Below are 19,693 nucleotides of genomic sequence, written 5' to 3' on the forward strand. Positions count from 1 at the left end.
TGATTGCAGTGAGAGCAGGGCTGGTCTCTTCTCACTGGTGACAGGTGACAGGACAAGGGGAAATGGCCTCAAGTAGCACCAGGGGAGGCTTAGGTTGGATATGAGGAAAAACTTCTTTGCAGAAAGGGTTGTTAAAGCACTGGAACAGGCTCCCCAGGGAGGTGGTTGAGTCACCATCCCTGAATGTGTTTAAAAACCATTTGGATGAGGTGCTTGGGGACATGATTTTGTGTTGGGTTGCTAGAGTTAGAGTAGTATGGTTACGTTGTGGTTGGACTTTATGATCTTGAAGGTCCTTTCTAACCTGAGCAATTCTATGATTCTCTAGATCATTTGAGATATGGCAATTGATTTCTTCTCAGTTTTCATTTTTCCAGACTAAACAAGCCAACATATTAGATATCTTTTGTGAAATAAGTTTTACCTTTTTGGTCAAATAGAATATTTATTGTTTGGTATGATAGCATGAATTAAAAACAAAGGAATCCTGAAGATGAAACTATGTCCACCAATAAGTTGAGCAACGACTAGAACATGAAAACATATCTCAATCTTACATAGAACAAGAAAACTAGGTGCAAACTTTTCTTTTTCTTTCCTTTTTTCTTTTTCCTTTTTCTCCCCCATTTTTCCTTTTTTTTTTTTTTTTTTTAGAGGAGAATTAGTTCATCTCCAGACAGTGGAGGCTCTCTAGAGCTGTCCATCAGCAACTGTCTTTGTGGCAACTAATTGGCATACCAGAAAACTTCATCTATGTATTTGCAATCTGCACATTAACAGTCAAGAGGAGACAGTATCGGAGACTACAGATGCTTCTGTTTGTAACAATGAGGGTTTTTTAAAGCAGATGAAGAGCCAAGCAACAGTCTTTTAGTGTTCACATCTACTGTCTGATTTTCTTACTATGCAGGCACAGTAGTGAATGCCAATATATGAGAAATACCAGGTACGTTAAATCCAGATTATATGGGATGATACAGTAATAAGCATGAGATATCTTCATGGTTGTAAATACCTGTGTGGAACTTCACAGCAACATTAGGGAAAAAAGACAAATCTCACAGCAGCCTGCTACATAACAGTGAGATTATATTGGAAGTGACTCGGAAGACAAACAGTTTGACCAGTATAAATTGCAAAAAAGATTATTCCTAGCCCACTTGAAGGAGGAAATAGTATTTCTGTATGTTCCAAAAAGAAACAATGTAGCAGGTCTTCCAATAGTTAATATGTTAATGTTAAAACAAATCGAGTGGTATAATGAAAATTAATAACAGATGCACTGTCTTCTAACTCTGTTTCACAAAGTCTGGGAAAATTTTACCATGCTTTCAGCTTCAGGGATCTTATAGCTCTTCAAGTTGTGTGTAGGTGTTGGCAGTTCTGTGTGTTATTTTTTGCTGGAAGAAAATATTTATGAATCATAAATGTATGAATCATAACATTTATATAGCACTACTGGAGCAGATGCCACAAAAGCTTAATTAAATATGAGAGCATACAATTAAAAGACAAAACCAAATGAATGAACATTAAAGAATGATTTAAATCCTGCAACTAAAAGCTCCAAAAGTAAAGATACATTGTGATATGAATATCACACAGGCAAGACAGAGGAAAAATATAATCAAGAAATAGGCAGACCAAATTTTACACAAGCAATTATTAATATGTAACATCTATTTCAAAATTCTCTACTATAATTTACAAGTTCTCTTAATAGGTAGGAACCATTTCAAATTCTATTGAAATGCATGTCATGATACATGTGTTTATCTTGCCAACTCCTATAGAGATGATTATTTATGTTGATACTTTATAGCATACAAGTGAATGTAATCTACTATATTTATGAAAAATGAGATATCAAGACACCATTCTATCCCTACTCAACCCTCACAATTACAATGTGTGCAGACTAGCATAAGGTAGAATATCAAGGTTCTTCAATCCTTTTTTCTTTTTAAGTCAGATCTGAGAAGCTGGTGTGAACTCATTCAGCCTGACAGCTTAAAATAAGTAGACTTAAATCTCTTAAGAACAATGTGAATAAATAATACTATTAAAAATAATTAGTATTTAACAGTAACAACTCACATGTTTTGCCCAAATGACAACAGGACTTTCCAGCTTTCAGCACGGACTTGCATATTTTCATTAGATGGCCACTAGGGATTTATGAACTCATTGAGAAGGAATAGGACAATGTCCTCCCTTCAAACCTTTTCAGAAAATCTTAAATAATCTTCACAAGCTTTGTGCAGAATTCCTTATTTCCGTTCATTTGTCATTTCCGTGCAAATAATCTTCCTTTTTTTCCAGTGTTGGCTAGGAGGTAATAAATAAAAAGCCATTTAGAGAGCTTTTGATGGGAAATTTTATATTTCCTCTGCTCCTATTGATCAAGTGCTCTATTTTTCTTAGGTTTCCATGTCACTAATGAACCAAAATACTGGAAGAGCAGAGATGGATTATCCAGACTTGAGAGGTCTGTATTTGATCTATAAACAGACTGTGAATTTACTCACCAGTGAAATTTGTGAGTTGTACTCAGTGCAGTTTTCACATATGAGTATCAGGAAGAAACTAAAGTTTGAATGGAAACAAGCATAAAGTGTGCCTTTCAGCAACTCCTATTCTTGAACAGATGATGGTTGGTATATTTTTTTACTCTGACAGAGTTCTGGTGTCTTGAATCACAGTTGCAGCAAGATTGTCTCACAGAAATACAGTGGAGGGAGAGAAAAGCACGGTATATGTCCATTTAAAAATCAAAATTTTTTGAACATATTGCGCTGGTTTTATATCACTATAAATATTTTCTGTTCCAGGTGACATTTATTGCTCTTTAGAGATCTAAAAACATAAAAGAATGCTTTTGTTTATTGACTATAAGTTGTGCATGGTATACGTAATTTTCTTGATAGTTTTTCTGAAACCAGTTTGGATTTACTGAAAGATCACACCAACACGAAAGATTCCATTCTGGTGCAGTAGAAAGATGAGAATAGTTCATGTGTCTAGACAGTAGTGAGAATGAGGACACTTTTGCCCATAAATTCAGTCTTGTGCAAGATGATTTGAAATGTCTCAATACACATCAGGCTGCTCTTTATCTGTACTACTTCCTCTAAGGCAGACTTGTCCAACCCAAGTGTCGTATGTGGCCCTGGACAGCTAGTAATGGGGCCCTACGAGATCATAAACTTTTAACATTGTATATGATTATCAGTGATAATTTTTAATGAGTTGACTGTGTGTAGCTCAAATGGGGACTCTTCAGGCAACAACAGAATGCAGCGGAAGGGGAAATGCGGTGAAGTACTAACTCTGCATCTTGCACCTGCCACACACAGTTGAGTCAAAACCCGTGTGTATTAAACATTACATGCATGTGAGACACTTGGTGAGTTCTTTAACATTATGGATATTGATTATGGGGACATTATTTACTTTTCTGAAGTAAGGTGGCTAAGATGGGGTAAAATGCTGAAAAGATTTTGTGATTTGAGAAATGAAATCAAATCCTTTATGGAATCAAAGGGAAACTTTGTGCCAGAACTTGAAGATAAAAAATTGTTCACAAATTTAGCAGATTTTGTGGATTTGATCGCTCACTCAAATGAGTTAAACATGCATCTAGAAGGTGAAAAACAATTTATCTGGGCTATGTTCCAAATCAAAACAGATTGAAATGAAACTTAAACTATGGCAAGCTAAAGTTATGGCAAATAATTTTATGTATTTTGATACACTGGCTAAATACCTTCTTGTGTACAGTGAAAAATATACAGCCTTGCTTTCCATTTTGATAAAGGAATTTGAGAATAGGTTTCAAGATTGCTGAAAAATTCATCTTTTTTTTTTTTGTATATTTGCAACTCCATTTTCAGTTGATATAAATACATTATCTGTGAATTTAAAAATCAGACAATCAGACATTCAACTAAAAGAAAAAACTAATCATGTCTCTTTACCAGACATTTAAAAGGTCTACCTTACCAGAGAAAACTATCCCTCACTTCACAATCACGCCTTGTTAATATCATCACTTTTTGGCAGTATGTACATTTGTGAACAATTGTTTTCAAGGATGAAGCACAAGAATGGTAAAATTAGATCTGAGGAGCACCTTAGGAACTCACTAATAATTGCAACCACTTCCATCATACCAGACACCGATGCATTAGTTTCAGAAAAACTATGTCAAATATGACACTAGGTTTATATTTTGTTGCCTTCATTTTTGTATGTTTTAGTAAATATGAAAAAGTTAAAATAAGTTTTGTTACTTACATACATTAACTATAACACATATTTTATATGTGGCCCAAGACAATAAGACAATTTCTCTTCTATGCAGCTCAGGCAAGCCAAATTTTTGGATGCTCATGCTACAAGGGAAACCCACAGCCATACAGGAGTTTTTTTTATGACACTTTAGGAGTAGAAAACACTGATGAACTTAACCCAGGAGTAATTTCCATAAATGAGCAACTCAATACTTGTATTAGTTTTCATGTATTTACTGACACAAGTTCAGAATTTAGGCACAATGTAAGGATTTAATTCTGCCCTCTTCTCCCAGCCTATTCTAAGAGTATTGGTTAGAATAACGTAATATCAACATGAATCCAACTGATACTGTCACATCTAAATAATGACAGATCTCATATGTGAAACATATTATGTGAATGAATTATCTTATGCTTGGTAATAAAAACATGTTGTCTAATTAGCAGTTGGATGAAGAAGGAATAAATGAAAAACCTGCCTGGTGCTTTTCACAAAATATATTCCAAATAACACAGAGTAAGATAATTTTGTAGGTCATCCAATGATAAAAATTGTTGTTATCCTTTAATGATTATCAGAGAGTTACTGTGTTAGCACAGAATTAGATCTAGAATATTTATCATTACAACTTTAAAAATATATTTTAAAAACAAGGCTAATGGTAGATAAACATTTAAAACAAAACAAAACCAAAAAATTGTATGGTATTGATAAATAATCTATGTTTACCTATAGAATAAGGAAAATAATATTTAACTAGCACTTAAACTGAAGCTCAAAACTATATAAAACGACAGCTCGAGGGACGTGCAGTATGAAAGTCAATAAGAACTGCATCTGCTAACATGGTTTTACTCGGAATTGATCCAGTGAGATAGATTGTACTATGTATAAGAGAGACACTGCAATGTCTCTGTTGTGTTGCTTGGATTACCAGTTTGATTGCTGAGGCTACATAGGGCCTCAGTTTCCATAAATTAATAAAGAATGCTGGGCACATATGCACAAGTAAATCCTCAAACCTGCTGTTGCCACTCACTGGCCTCACTTTAAAGTGGTGGACACACTCTATAAGTAAGGTGCAGTGGGAGTCTTAAGTAAATGTGTTCAACCAAACTTGTCATCTCAGATCATAGACTACTAGGTATTTCTCCACCATTCTTCCAAAATTAATCAGCATGGATAATACCAACAGACTTAATAACTCAGTCTTAACATTACTACTGCTACAGCTGGCAGTAGGAGGAATCTGCTGTCTAAGGAGTAAAGTGAAACAGAACAAAGAAACAATGAGAAGCACTAGGCATGGATTATGACAGTACAGGCTGGAAGCAAAGGTTTGTGCACAGCAATGCATTCCAGGCTGTATAAAGGATGTTTAGCCAGTAAGGCACAGAATATTCCCACCCTTTGCCAACTGTGGAGGATCTGGGTCCAACTGCCTTACTATAAGCCCTGTAAAGAGAAGCATTATTGCTACTTACTTGCTATAATATAAAATTAAATTGGATCCAGTTGGGCCCAAAAGAAAAGTATACTTTAGAAGAATCCTGGAGGACTGTGGACATCTGTATTCCTGTAGGGAAGGACTCAGAGATTCAAGAAAGTTAAATGATTTCTACTCAGAAGCCCAAGAAAATTAAATTATTTATTCTAAGTCAGTGAAAAAATGGAGGGATCACCTCTCTCCTCTGTACAGTCTAACCGTGTCATTGTTTTAACGTAGTACATAAAGCAAAAGGAACATTGCCTGTGCAATTTCCATTCTGAAGAGCAATCTAAGTATCGTTATTTATATGAAAATGCAGTGATTCCTGAAAGATTGAGGTCAAACCAGACATTTTCCCATAATTTGGGAAACTCTACTTCCAATTACCAAAAATAAGTTTTCCATCAAATATTTAATACTCAACATGAACTCTATGTTCAGCTTTTCATGGGAAAAGAAAAAAAGTTAATTTTTCCATCATATTCTCTATTCAATTTTGACCTTTCTCGCCTTTTGCTGCTTCTGCCTTTCTTTCTTGCAGCAGATTGGGAACCAGATAATTCAACTTAATTACTAGTTTAATGTTAATACTTAATTGGTTTGAATTAGATATTGCAATCACTGACCTATCCAGATATTTAAAGGGTGATTGACCTATTATACTCTGGTAGAAGATACAGGGACTGATTTTTCTACTGACTAGTCTGAAAGAAAAAAAAAAGAGGTGGATGAAGGAAGAGCAACTGATATTACCTACTCGGACTTGTGTAAGACCTTTGACATGGTCCTACATTGTATCCTTGTTTCTAAATTGGAGACATATGGATGTGAAGGCTGGACTATTTGGTAGATAAAGAACTGGTCGGATGACCACATTACTCTGTCCAGACCTGGGCCACTGAGCACAAGGTTGCAGAGCTGCTGGAGTGAGTCCAGAGGAGGGCCACAAAAATGATCAAAGGGCTGGAGCACCTCTTCTGTGAAGCTGGGTTTGTTTAGCTTGGAGAAGAGAAGGCTTTGGGGAGATCTCATTGCAGCCTTCCAGTACTTAAAGGGAGCTTATAAATAGGAGGGAAATCAACTTTTTACATGCTCTGATAGTGATACAACAAGGGGGAATGCTTATAAACGAAGAGAGGTGAGATTTAAATTAGATATTAGGAAGAAATTTTTTTACTCAGAGGGTGATGAGGCACTGGAACAGGTTGCACTGGAGGCATTCAAGGCCAGGTTGGATGGGACTCTGGGCAGCCTGATCCGGTGGTTGGTGTCACTGCCCACGACGGGAGGTTGGAACTATATGAACGTAAAGGTCCCTTCTAACAAGCCATTCTGTGATTCTATGATAAGCCACTACCATCCCGATTTTGTATCAGACTACTTACAAATGTAACTATATTCTCTCCTACATAGTACATAATGCTGAACAGTACAAAACTGCATTAGTTTCATGCACACTTATTAAATACTGAACAAATTTTAAGCCAAAAATTTTGACTAAAGCAGACATAAAATGCAAATACTTGTTCTGCATTGCAGATCAAACAAAGTAGGCATAAGACATTGCATAATTTTCATTTCTAAGTGTTGCGAAAAAATATATACTGATCATAGCTTTGATAAATAAATGGGTAGCTAATTAGACATGCATTATTCCCATCTATTGCAGCAGAATGAGCTGTCTAGATGAAAAACTTACTAGAGCTGCTTCTGACTGTGAAGGATATGGCTAGCTTACTGGCAACACATCACTGCCACCAGACTTGCACATTTTTCCAATTTGGCATTCTTCCTTTTCAGGTTAATCATATCCATACAGCATTAGTTACACTCTCCTTGAGCAGAGCCACTATGAGTGTCCCTTAAAGTTGTAAGTTTTCTTCCCAGGATAACAATCATGTAACGGTTTTCAAGTACGCAACTCTAATAGGTATTATTCTACTATCTATTATTTTGTGAATGCATAGCTGTTAAATCTGCTAAAATATAGAAGCTACATTTTGAAAACATGAAAGCAGAATTTCAGTGAGAATAAATCTTAAAACATGCAGCTCAAATGGAACTTTTTTTCTAAGATTTGTAGTCTGAAGGAACTCTTCATTTCCAAGATGTAAGGCAAAAATTCTACTGCAAAGTATTTTATTCATCACATTAAACTGTATAAGTCTGACCATACTTAGGAGAGGTACTTCCATATTGTTTTGCTCTTCAGGACTTACTGCAAGAGCTCATATTATTTCAGCAGAGTCTCTTAGCTAGTTTTAAGTAATGAGGCCCTAGCCAATATTTGGCCCAAGAGAAGAGAGCAATAGAAGAGAATTCTTGATATATGTAGGTGTTGCGGTTTAGTTGATTCTATCACTAGCAACAGGGCTTTCCCTCCTCCACCTTTCCCTTTTCCAGGGGTAGGGGAGGGAAGATTTACAAAGGGCATGACCAAGATAAGGAGGGATAACTATTTTACTGAAAATGACAAAAGAATGTAAGACAATATGATATGAAAAGGAGTTACAGGAAATAAATCAAACAAATGGGGGAGGGAGAAGTTCCGACTGTATTGCTTGCTGTGGCGCCAGAAATGGAAGAGTCTTCTCTGCCATCACCGTGCTATTCTACCTCTTTTTACTTGAAATTGGAAATCACATAGGGAATACTGGAGACTTCTGGTGACTATAGCTTGTCTCTTCTCGGAGAATCTTCTTCTCAAAGAGCCAGAACACATAAGCTGACACTGCCAGAGACTGGCACAGAAAATGCATGCAGCTCCCTGGCTTTGTGCTTCAGCACTGAAACAGCTTGCCACGTGATGTCATGATATGGAATACTGGTAAAACCAGGATAGTAGGCTGCTTAGTTACTATTACTTTTTTTTCACTATAAAATTTCTCTTACTTGTAGAGTAATAGTAGCTGTAGTCCTCTAAATGCTGGGGTAGTCATACGAAAACAAAATTACAAAATTATAAGCAATTATAATGCAGGGCCAAACTGCTGTTCATATTTCCACTGACTAAAAATTTTTGATATTTGTATTACATAACATTAGGGTCATTCCAATCCTCCTTTTTAAATTCAGTTATTCCTCATTTATTTAATGCAACAATTTAATCTCTATGTCCAAGGAAATAAAAATTTTAAGAAGCTGAATGTGATTTAGCTGATACAGAAGGCCAGTACAATTCCAGCAAACAACTGACGTCTGAGTTAGGCCTTAAAGAAAAAAAGATTAAATCAACTTTTAAACTTAGTTGTCTAAAATAGGTTCCTAAACAGATTAACATAAATTCATATTTTTTATATTCAGAGCCAAACAACTTCTTTTGTTACCAGGCTTGAAAAAACTGGTCATACCAACAGAAGGGATAAATGGTGCCTATCAAAGACAAAGTGACAACTGGCAAGGAAATATTTGTTTCAGGTATCCAAGCTTCACGTAACTTTCATCATGTTTTTAGAGTAAGATAGAAGTGGAAAGATAAATATTTAAGATGTGTTCAGGTAAGCCATTTCATCTTTCTTCTCATTGAAATACTTTCAAACTGTTTAAGAGTGAATCCACTATCAATTAATTCCTTTTCACATAGTGCAATACCAAAAAAAGTCAGTTTTTAAATTAATTGTTCCATCAATAAATTTTCTCCTCTATGCTGCAGAACCAGTATTTATTATACTAGATGAACTGAACACTTCCAATATTTTTATCTGCTTTGAATATGACATGTTGACAGGACTGAAAGCATAAAAACACTTAAGTGAATTACTTTTCAAGGATACTCAGTTTATTTCATCAGTTTGCTGGACATTAACCTTGGTTTCTAAGTTTAAGCTCCTTTATACCCTTTCATAGATACATTAGAATTAGATCATTTCTGCTTTCACTCAGAGGGTTGACAGATTAATGCTAATGGATGTATTCATGATTGTAAGCTACAAACTTAGCAGACCTCAGATGCAGCAAAATAAGAAAAAGAAGGTAAAGCTCTACAGCCTGCCAACATTCTAGAACTCAGGCCAGTTAGCCCTTCCCTTTGCAGTTTGGGCTGAAAAAGTTTACTTGTTCTAGTGAGCTAGCTTCTTATTAGTAAATTAGGTTATTTGCTTTAACATACACACACACACACACACACACACAAAAATACAGTTCACTATTTTCTAACTTGATCTGTGCATTCCTTTTATGGAATGATTTCATGCTTCTTGTACCACCACTGATTATATGTATATTTCTATATAACTGGAAATTTCTCTAGCTGGTTTTACAGCAATATCTGCATCCTATGGTTGCAAATACAAGTCATCTAGGCTAATAAGTAGCTCTGACTCTACATCAACCTATTCTGAACCTTGATTTTACATTAAAGGTGTTGTACCAAAAAGAACAAAAAGATTAGTTCTCAGATTGGGGAATTTGTTTTATTCTTCTTAAAATATTCTTATCTGTTTACTTCATAGAATCCTAGAATCTTTTGGGTTGGAAAGGACATCTGAAGGCTATCCAGTCCAACTCCCCTGCAATGAACAGGGACACCACAGCTAGACCATGTTGCCCAGGGTCTTACCCAGCCTTGCCTTGAAAGTCTCCAGGGACTGGCCATCAATCACACTTCTGGGCAACCTTTTCCTGTGTCTCACCACTCTCACTGTAAAAGACTTCTTCCTTATATCTAACCTGAATCTACCTTCATTAAGCTTGAAACCTTGTGTTCCATGACCACCAACCCTGCTAAAGGGTCGATTCCTTTCTTTCCTGTAGCTCCCCTTTAGATACTGAATGGCCACTATTGGGTCACCTCAGAACCTTCTCTTCTCCAGGCTGAACAGCCCCAGCTCTTTCAGCCTCTCCTTCTATGGGAGGTGTGCCATCCCTTGGATCATTTTGTGGCCCTATTTGTTTGTACTTTCACAGTAAAAGGATTGACATGATGCACTACTATGTGAGAATGTTATTTTTAACACTAAATCATACTTGCACTCCTCTGGGTCTCCCATCTTAGCAAGTATTTTATCAGGACTTACAACTATTGGATTTCTGTTTTCTTTCATTTTAAGTGAATTTTATACTTTGGAAGGGCGGTACATTGACAGCCCAGGAGAATTGAGTCCTCTGTTCATCCACAGAGCAATTATTTTGTAGCTAGAAGCTGCAAAAAGTGTTAACATTTTTCCAGTGTTTTTATGATAGTTAAGACTACCTAGCATAAGAACTCTACTGGTTTTTCACAGCTTTCAAAGTTGTCACACATAATAGCATTTTCAGTCATTACAAGTTATACTGCATTTTAAACGTAAGTCCTTACCTTTTGTCTTCCACAAAGAGATGAGGATCAGAGGTAGACGGGAACACTTTGAATCTTTGTACCCAAATCTGTCTGGGTTTGTGCATCAGTAATACCCTTCACTCATGTTTCAGCTTTCCTCCCTGACTTTTTGCCATTATGAGAAGTTGTGTAACCTAGTTTTCCTTCTGCAAGTCCACCAGGAGCTTACTTCATTCCAAAGGACTACACCTTTAGCCCCAACCTCCGAGAAAAAAATGATACAGAACAAAAAGAGATTTCATTGAAGTGTCACTGGACAGTAGTCAGCATAATTTGAAGTTACTATAGCTAACATCCACAACCGCTAGTTAACTTATTTTACTGTTTCATATTTATTTTCATAAAGCCAAGTTCATCTTTATACCACAATGCGCACTTATTTCAGTGAAGTTTCTTCAGAGCAAACTAACCTGAAGAGAGTTACAAACTTGTCACGAGTGGACTATGTTGACTCTAATACCTTAAGTTATACACAAATAGCTTAATCTCTCCTGAAATGATGGTATCTAAAAAGTTTAGTATCTAGATTCCTATAAAACTGTTCTAAAAAGATTACTCAACTATGAACATCTACAAGGCAAACTGTCTATGTCATTTCACTACTGCTTTTTAAGTGTCTTGTGTTTTCATGGTTTTTGTTAGACAAGTCCACATTTCACCCCTCTTCTCCAGCTTACCCCACAGGCCTTACTTTGATAATGTTGCTGTTTCATGTGAAAAATTTTACTAAATTTAAAATGCATGGCTTTGCTTTGGAGCAAATATTTCATGCCTCAGAACGTCAACACTTGTTTTCAAAGATGGATTAAAGCCACAGTATTTTCACAGTCAGTACAGCACCATGACTTTTCTCCAATCTTTGGTTAAGTAAATAAATTTATTTTACTCATAGTGGAAAAAGATTGCTGACTTGTATGTGGAAGGATTTCTTGAAAAGTACTCTTAGATTCTCCACTGCTGAATCTGCAAATTTAACATGTCTTAAGAAGGATTTGAACCTACTACATTGATGCAAGTATAGTTTTGGATTCCCCATTCCAGATACAAGTATCAAACTTCATAGTTAGAAGAAACTTACAAGTGATATTTTTCTTTTACTCTGTTCTTCCAGGAAAACTCATTAGAACCCAGACACCGTTTACTCATGTCATGAGACATAACTAAGACTGAAAGTGTACCTCCATGTAAGACAGCTTAATGTCTCCTTTTGCATCATATATGTGGCACTGACCCAAAGAACGCAGTAGTTTGGAGTCAGCATTCTGCCTGAAGGATGTATGAAATGAATAAACCTATAAAAATGGAATAAATCCAATTTCCAATTTGTTTCCAAGTCATGATTGGAAACAAAAAGAACATATAGACAAACAAGTAGAGTTTGCTTTCTGTATTTTCTTCCAAAGCTGAAACTGATTTCCTCTGTGTTTACTCCAGTAGAATCAAATCTCTCTGTATCATCACATTTAATATTTGATTAGCAAAAGTTGTAGTTTCGAACAAACTAAAGGAAGAAAAGAAAGCACAGTGGAAAAAAAAAAAAAAGTGATTTTGAAAAGCTTAGAGGATATTTGATCTCCTGAACACTAATTTTAGAAAGATTCATGTCAATTGTTCCTTTCACTATTTCCTAACATCCTGTGGCAAATCAAGAAACTACTGACATGGAGAAGTCAGAGAAAAATATTGAATGCATCTTTAGCTATCAGCTATTTTCCAAATAGAAAGATGTTAAGTGAATCAAAAACAAACGGAAGAGTTAAGACTAAGCAGATTATTTTTGCATAAAGTAAGTAGGATTCACTGACCTCTGATTGAAAAGCACTAATTATAAATCTTAATCAAAACTTCCTTTTACATTTCACGAGGTAATTAGTGTATTTCTCTTTTTGCTACTAATTACATATCGTGATTATCCTCTTTCCTTCTGTTCGTGGGTGGCAGTAAAGTATGCTTAGCTTTTCTCCTTGAGATGATTTTGTGTTAGTTTACTGACTGAAATATGAATTAAAAATGAATTTAAAATATGCAATAAAATGAATTGTTTTAATTATTTTTAAACAATATTTTATGAGGTAAGATTCAGACATTGCCCAATAATTAAGTAAATATATTTTTTATAAGTAAAAATCTTATGTTAACTTTAACTGGCAGAAATGGCACTGCATTACCATGCACCGTAGTAGCAACTATATTCATCCCTTATTTCATCTGAACAGCCATAGAAACCCTATTTCAAATGAGCCTAATTTCAGTATACAGAGGAAAAATTTCAGAAATGCAGAAAAAAAAATGATTAGCACTGAACTAGTGCTTGTGATTAACATATCACTGTAACAATACAGTTTGGAACATGCATTATTTACAGAGTGGAATATCTGCCTTAGCATCATAACTCACACAGGAATTCATATCAGATAATGAAGACTCATAGCAAATGCTTACAGTTTTATAATGACATAGCAAGCTTTTCAAAAGCAAAGAAGATATTCCCAGAAGCTCTACTAAATCCACTTCAAATACTGCAGAGGAGATACACAGAGCCCCTTATTTTAATGGCAAAGAACTCTGGATGAAAAACTCTGAATGAATTGCAAAGATATGTGCAGACATATTTGTAGCTTATGTCAAGAGAAGCTTCGTAGAGAGATTGTTGATGCTCGATCAATTGTTTCATCTTCTCACAAATTCAGGTATATTTTTAATGCTCTGTCCGGTGTTATTTTAGTGATTCATTAGGTGTAATATACATCAGCTGTCCTGGTGGTATTTTATATTCCCTAGCTATCAATATTAAAATGTTTTTTCCTTGCACTGCATGTTATTCTTCCTTGCCATTACCCTTACTTCAATAGAGTTCAAGTAGTTTCTTTTTCTTTGGTATGTAGATATTTAACAATTTGTAGATTCTTGCTCAAAGGCACTCTGCATCCTGGCAGATCAAGGTATCTGCTTCTTCATTTTGACTTCCATGATCCACAATTTTTTTCTTGGCTGCTCTGATAGATTGTGAGTCACTGGAGATCAAACTATCTGGATACAAAAATACCACTTTCAAGGTAACAGAACATGTACACAGTAATAAAATTCTCTGGCACAGGCATCAACTTAAAAATCTGTTTTTCTGAGAGCCTGCCTTTCCTTCAGAGATACTCTTACCCCAGGTAAACACTAGGCTTTTCTAGAGCTCCCACCTGATCAGCAGTGAGGGTTGTCCTTATGACTTGTCTGCCATGTCAGTAACACCTCTCTTTTCCCCTGAATAGAGAGGAGCTGGTAGTTATCAAGAACAATGCCTCAGCATAGCACCCACATCTCCTGGTCAGGAATGCTAATCACCATAAGAAACCACTATATGGTTTGCTCCTGAACTCCAGTGCAAACTTGCCCTTTCCTTGTCCTAAGATCTGTTCTGTCATGCCTTTCTGAAGAGCATTTTATTCAGGGTCTTTCTCAGAGCTTCATTTTCCTTTTTATTGCAGTCCCAGGTTTCAGAAGTTAGGAAAAATCTTTCCTTCCAGGATTTATCAGAGCTAGAAACTGGTTCTAAGAACCCTTCCAGGACTCTCAGTTATTAGAGATAGTCATATATTGGAATAAGCTTAGAAGGGACAAATATCCCCACTACAGTTCTTGAATTCATTTCTTCAGAGCTTTTTCATTTTGATAAGTTAAAAATGTTTTTGTTTGTTATAATTTGATTCCTCCTGATATGCATCATCTGCATCTGCTCTTTCTTGAATTTCTTCTCTGCTGATGTTTCTGAGAACATTCATAATGGAAAAGAACATTGCAGATGCCGTTTGATTAAGTACCTATTTCATGATGATTGCATTTTAAGCATCATCCAAGAGGCATCACCATTTCAGGACGTGTTTTACAAGCCTTTATATTGCCATCTGAATGTGGCAAAGGAGGCAATTTTCAGAGGCAATTATATCCGCCACTAAATATCAACTGTGCAAAGACAGAAATTGAGTAGTTTGAATTACTTGCTGAAATGAAGCATGGAAATATTTGAAATGGCTTTCATAAGTGTTTGACTACTCCAGCCTATAGAAATATTTCTCTGTATTTTTTGCTATCAAGTCTTGGAATATGAAGTCCCCATGTGAGCTTAATCTGAAAGGTACAAGGAGATCATGGAACAGATCCTCCTGGAAGCTGTGTTAAGGCACATGCAAGACAAGGATGTGATCTGAGACTGTTAACATGGCTTCAGCTTCACCAGAGTCAGACTGTGCCTGACAATGTGGTGGCCTTCTACAGTGGAATGTCCAGGTGAAGGTCTGTGACAACTGGTGTCCCCCAGGGGTCTGTCTTGAAACCAGAGCTTTTCAACGTCTTTGTCAACAAGCTGGATAGCGGGATTGAGTGCAACCTGTGCTAGTTTGCTTAGTGGAGCTGTTGATCCAAAAGAAAGAAGGTATATCATCCAAAGGGACAGGCTTGAAAAGTAGGCCCATGATAACTTATTAAGTTTCAACTAGGACAAATGTAAGGTGTTGCACTTGGGTCAGTGCAATCCCAGATACATATATAGATTAGGAGAAGAAGTCATTGAAAGAAGTGCTGCAGAAAAAGAACTTGGGAGTCCTGATGGACAAAATGCTGGACATGAGCCAGCAGCGTATGCTTGCAGCCTAGAAGACCAACTATATCCTAGGCAGCATCAAAATAGAGGCAGACAGCAGGGCGAGGGAGATGATTGTCCTCTTCTACTCCGCCCTTGTGAGACCTCATCTGAAGTACTGCATCCAAGTCTGGGGCCTCCAACATAGGGAAGATGCAGAGCTTTTCGAATGGATCCAGAGGAGGGCCATGAGGAAGATCAAAGGGCTAGAGCACCTCTCCTGTGAAGAAAGGTTGAGGAAACTAGATTTGTTCAGCTAGGAGAAGAGAAGGCTCCAGGGGTAACCTCACTGTGGCCTTCCAGTATTTAAAGGCAGATTATAAACAGAAGGGTGACTGACTTCTCACATTTTGATAGCAATAAGAAAAGGGGAAATAATTTTAAACAAAGAGAGAAGAGATTAAGGTTAAATATTAGGGGGAAATTATTTTCTCAGAGCGTGGCGAGGCACCAGAACGCACTGTCCAGAGAAGCTGTAAATGCCCCATCCCTGGAGATGGATGGGGCCCTGAGCAGCATGATCTACTGACTGGCAACTTTGTCCACAGCAGGGGAGTTGGAACTAGATGATTTTTAAGGTCCCTTCCAACCCAAGCTGTTCTATGATTCTTAAATATAATTCTTTGAAAGAAAATGGTTTTACAAAGTTTAAGCATCAAGAATTGCAATAAGACTGAAGCAAAAGATCTGAACATGTATTTATCTATATGAGCTAAATTAAAACTTATTTTGCTGACTATGCTTTTAAAATACATAGCCCTAATTCTGACTGAAGTTCATTATGATGATAATTTAAAAATCATTATAATTAAATAAGCATACACAGGGTTGCTGCTTTTGTCAGGCTTACTCCTTAAGAAGAATTGAAAGCAACATTTGGCATATGCAGCATTCAAGTTTATATCCTTACTTGACAGAATTCAGTCTGAGTCTACTCAGTATTGGCTGTGATATGAAGGATGCTTTTGACCCAAAAATGTCTCTTCTGGTGAAAGTTTAATTCAAATAACTCAATTACAAATATCAGCTTTGACAAAAATCTCATTGGGGGGGGAATAAAAACCAAAGCTGCTTTGAATAAGAAAAATTAAATACATTTCAAGTTACCTTCTCATCCTCATTGATTATCTATAGTAAGCTAATGCACTAGAAGATAGATTTTTTTGAATATCTATTCCTAATCTCTTCTGAAGCTAAGATGTGCTAAAGAAAAAAGTCTTATAGATTATGAGGGAAAAGCCCTTGTAATCATTGCTGGAGTGTTTAGATCTCTATCACTTTCCCTGGAAATATTACTGAATCCCACATTTATTTATTTATTTATTATTTTTTAAGTAAAGCACATTTAAAAATTGATGCCTGAAATTGTCTCCATGATTAATATTTGCCAAAACACTTATGTGAGATGGAAATTACTACATCTGGAAGGTATTGTAGGAAAGGGTGCTACAAAATTTTCTCACATTATTTTCTTACTTGTTATCAGTGAGAAAGATGTGTTTTTCTGACAGATGGATTATAATACATATATATCATATATATATGATCACATAGATATATAATATCTAATACAGAAGAGCTGTAACTCAACGATATTAAAATTTTGCAGTCAAGTCATAGGACAGTCACATTGCCGTGATTTTAGTATCAAATCACATTGAATTCACTGTGAAATCAACAGTTTTCTATAGTATTAAAGCTAAATTTTCCGTTTAACTGCTGATCCACTGTTAAGGGTAATTTTTACACTCAGCTACTCTTCAAAACTTTTATTTTTAAGATGAAAGTGTAGTTATTTATTTTTCATAATATAAGATAATTAAACAACTGGTAAAAAAAGAGAAGTGCTTCTCTGCAAACTGGTGCATTTGATAGGTATTTGTTTGTAGTGAATTATTTGATTAAAGGAACTTTATCTATTTTTGTCTTACAACACAGATAGCATGGTTGCTACTAAAAATCTAAACTTTTCACTGCAGCTTTTCGCTTGCAGTTCTATTCTCTTCAATCATGTTGAAAAGAGAGAGTACTATTCCATGGCCAGGTCACCTTGCAAAAATAATCAAGTTATATCTCAGTCTACTTGAATACTGAGTAGGTCAAGTAACTCAAACCTTGAGTGATAATGCTATTTAAATGGATTTGCATTCTGACTGTTACACAAGATAAAAAAAATCATCTGGAAAAAATGCAAGAAAAAGAAAGGAGGTACTCTTGGCCATTATAGGCTAAAATTAAACTAGGGCTTTGTCAACAGTTTATACACATTTTTTCCCAGATACATATGATGAAACAGCAGCAGTACAGCAGTCAAATGGAAGCAAGAGCTACACTAAACTGTTATAACAAGTGTCAGCAAACAATTCGAACTGTGCTGAAAGATCTAGAAAACAAAAAAACTGAGTAGTTAATTAACCTCTAACTGCAGTTTCGAGTAACTTTTGTGTTATTATTAATAAGTTATTTTTCAGGAGTAAAGACTGTAGGATAAAGATCAGTTTTCCCATCACTAAAACAGAGTGAATTGTAGACCAACATGATTTTCATCTAGTGATCAGATAGTTGGTTCAGTGTTTTGCTGCTGCAATGACTGTTTGTTGTTCATTAAGCATCTCATATTACTTGAGTAATTTACCATGTTCATCAGATTTACTTCTCATTTCAAGACCATCATAAGTAAATAACATCACAGTAAACCTGAAACATTTTAAATAATATTGCTATTACTCATCTAACCTAATTTTGCTATGTGATCTTAAGCACTTTTACTCACCTCTATTCCAAGCAGAGTTAAAAGCAATCTGTTTCTTGCCTTCTTTTTCTGCTCCAGAAGACAAACTACTCTTTTCTTGCTCAGTGAATTAACATTGATACCAGTAAAGCTACAAAAATCAAGATGTATTACTCTTTAAACAGTCCTTCAGAAACAATGGAATAGCTTTAAAACCTGGGGGAAAGGGACTGAATTGGCATTTTTCTCATTAGTTTGGAAAGCATCTTGTTTCCTTAATAATAATTCTGGAGTTTCACAAGTGGATTTCCTGCACAATTACCCGATCAGCAGTATTACTAATATCAGGTACAAATTATCTAGATTAATTATATAAAATATTTCCTAGGCATGCAATCCATCAATTGTCAGATTAATAGAGACCAGAAATGTGCATTAAATCTCCTGTTTGGTTTTCAAGCTAACAGTAGAGCAGAATTTTATTTTTAAGCCTTCCAGATTAGTGAATCCATTCCTACTTAAGAGTATGACAGATTTTTTCAGTAGAAGCACTCTGCCTAGAACACGTAGAACCCACCTGTGCTGGCATCACCTTGTTTTAATGAGGAGTAAAGTAAAGCAAAAGGATAAGCTATAAAGCATGCATTGATTTTCTTTTCTTTTTTATTTATTAGTGGGTATGACAACTTATTATCTCTTTACTTGTATTTGGACCACACAAAATAAGAATTTGTCTCCAAAAACTCTTTTTTTTTTCAGTGAATATCCAAATAAGTAAGAGGTTTTTAAGGTTCTTTCAACCATCCAAGAGACTAACGAGCGACAGAACTCCTATGGAAGCCTTTTCATCTTCAGACTTCCTTGTTAATTGTACTCCGATTTGAAATCTGCAACCCCAAACCCAAGTCAATCATTTCAATGCAGCAACTGCTGTTTCACTGCCTTTGCTGTGTCAATAAAATATCAGTTATTACTCGAGCTGTTTGGTCTTGCATAACAAAGTAGGAGTAAAGCACTGCAAAGTTTTCTTAATAGGAAACAGGCTACATTATTTGTGTTGAAGGAAACAGATTTTATGGTATTCCCATAGGCCTTTCCATTTTCTTCCACACATACAGCAGCAGTGAAAAGGAAGGTGTTCATCAGTAATGTTTTATCCACACACAACATACAGCAAACACATGCAGGGACAAGAGACAGATCTGTCCCTCATCTGGAGTAAGTTACAAA

The 19,693-nt window shown here is 35.8% G+C and overlaps 1 long non-coding RNA gene across 1 annotated transcript; it reads left to right on the forward strand.

The window, feature by feature from the left end:
- Window positions 2,424-19,415, forward strand: LOC110400931. The gene is made up of 3 exons (XR_002440160.1): window positions 2,424-2,488; window positions 9,115-9,202; window positions 19,223-19,415. It is a non-coding gene; the product is annotated as an uncharacterized LOC110400931 (long non-coding RNA).

Source organism: Numida meleagris, chromosome 6 (assembly GCF_002078875.1).
Source record: "Numida meleagris isolate 19003 breed g44 Domestic line chromosome 6, NumMel1.0, whole genome shotgun sequence".
NCBI lineage: Eukaryota > Metazoa > Chordata > Aves > Galliformes > Numididae > Numida > Numida meleagris.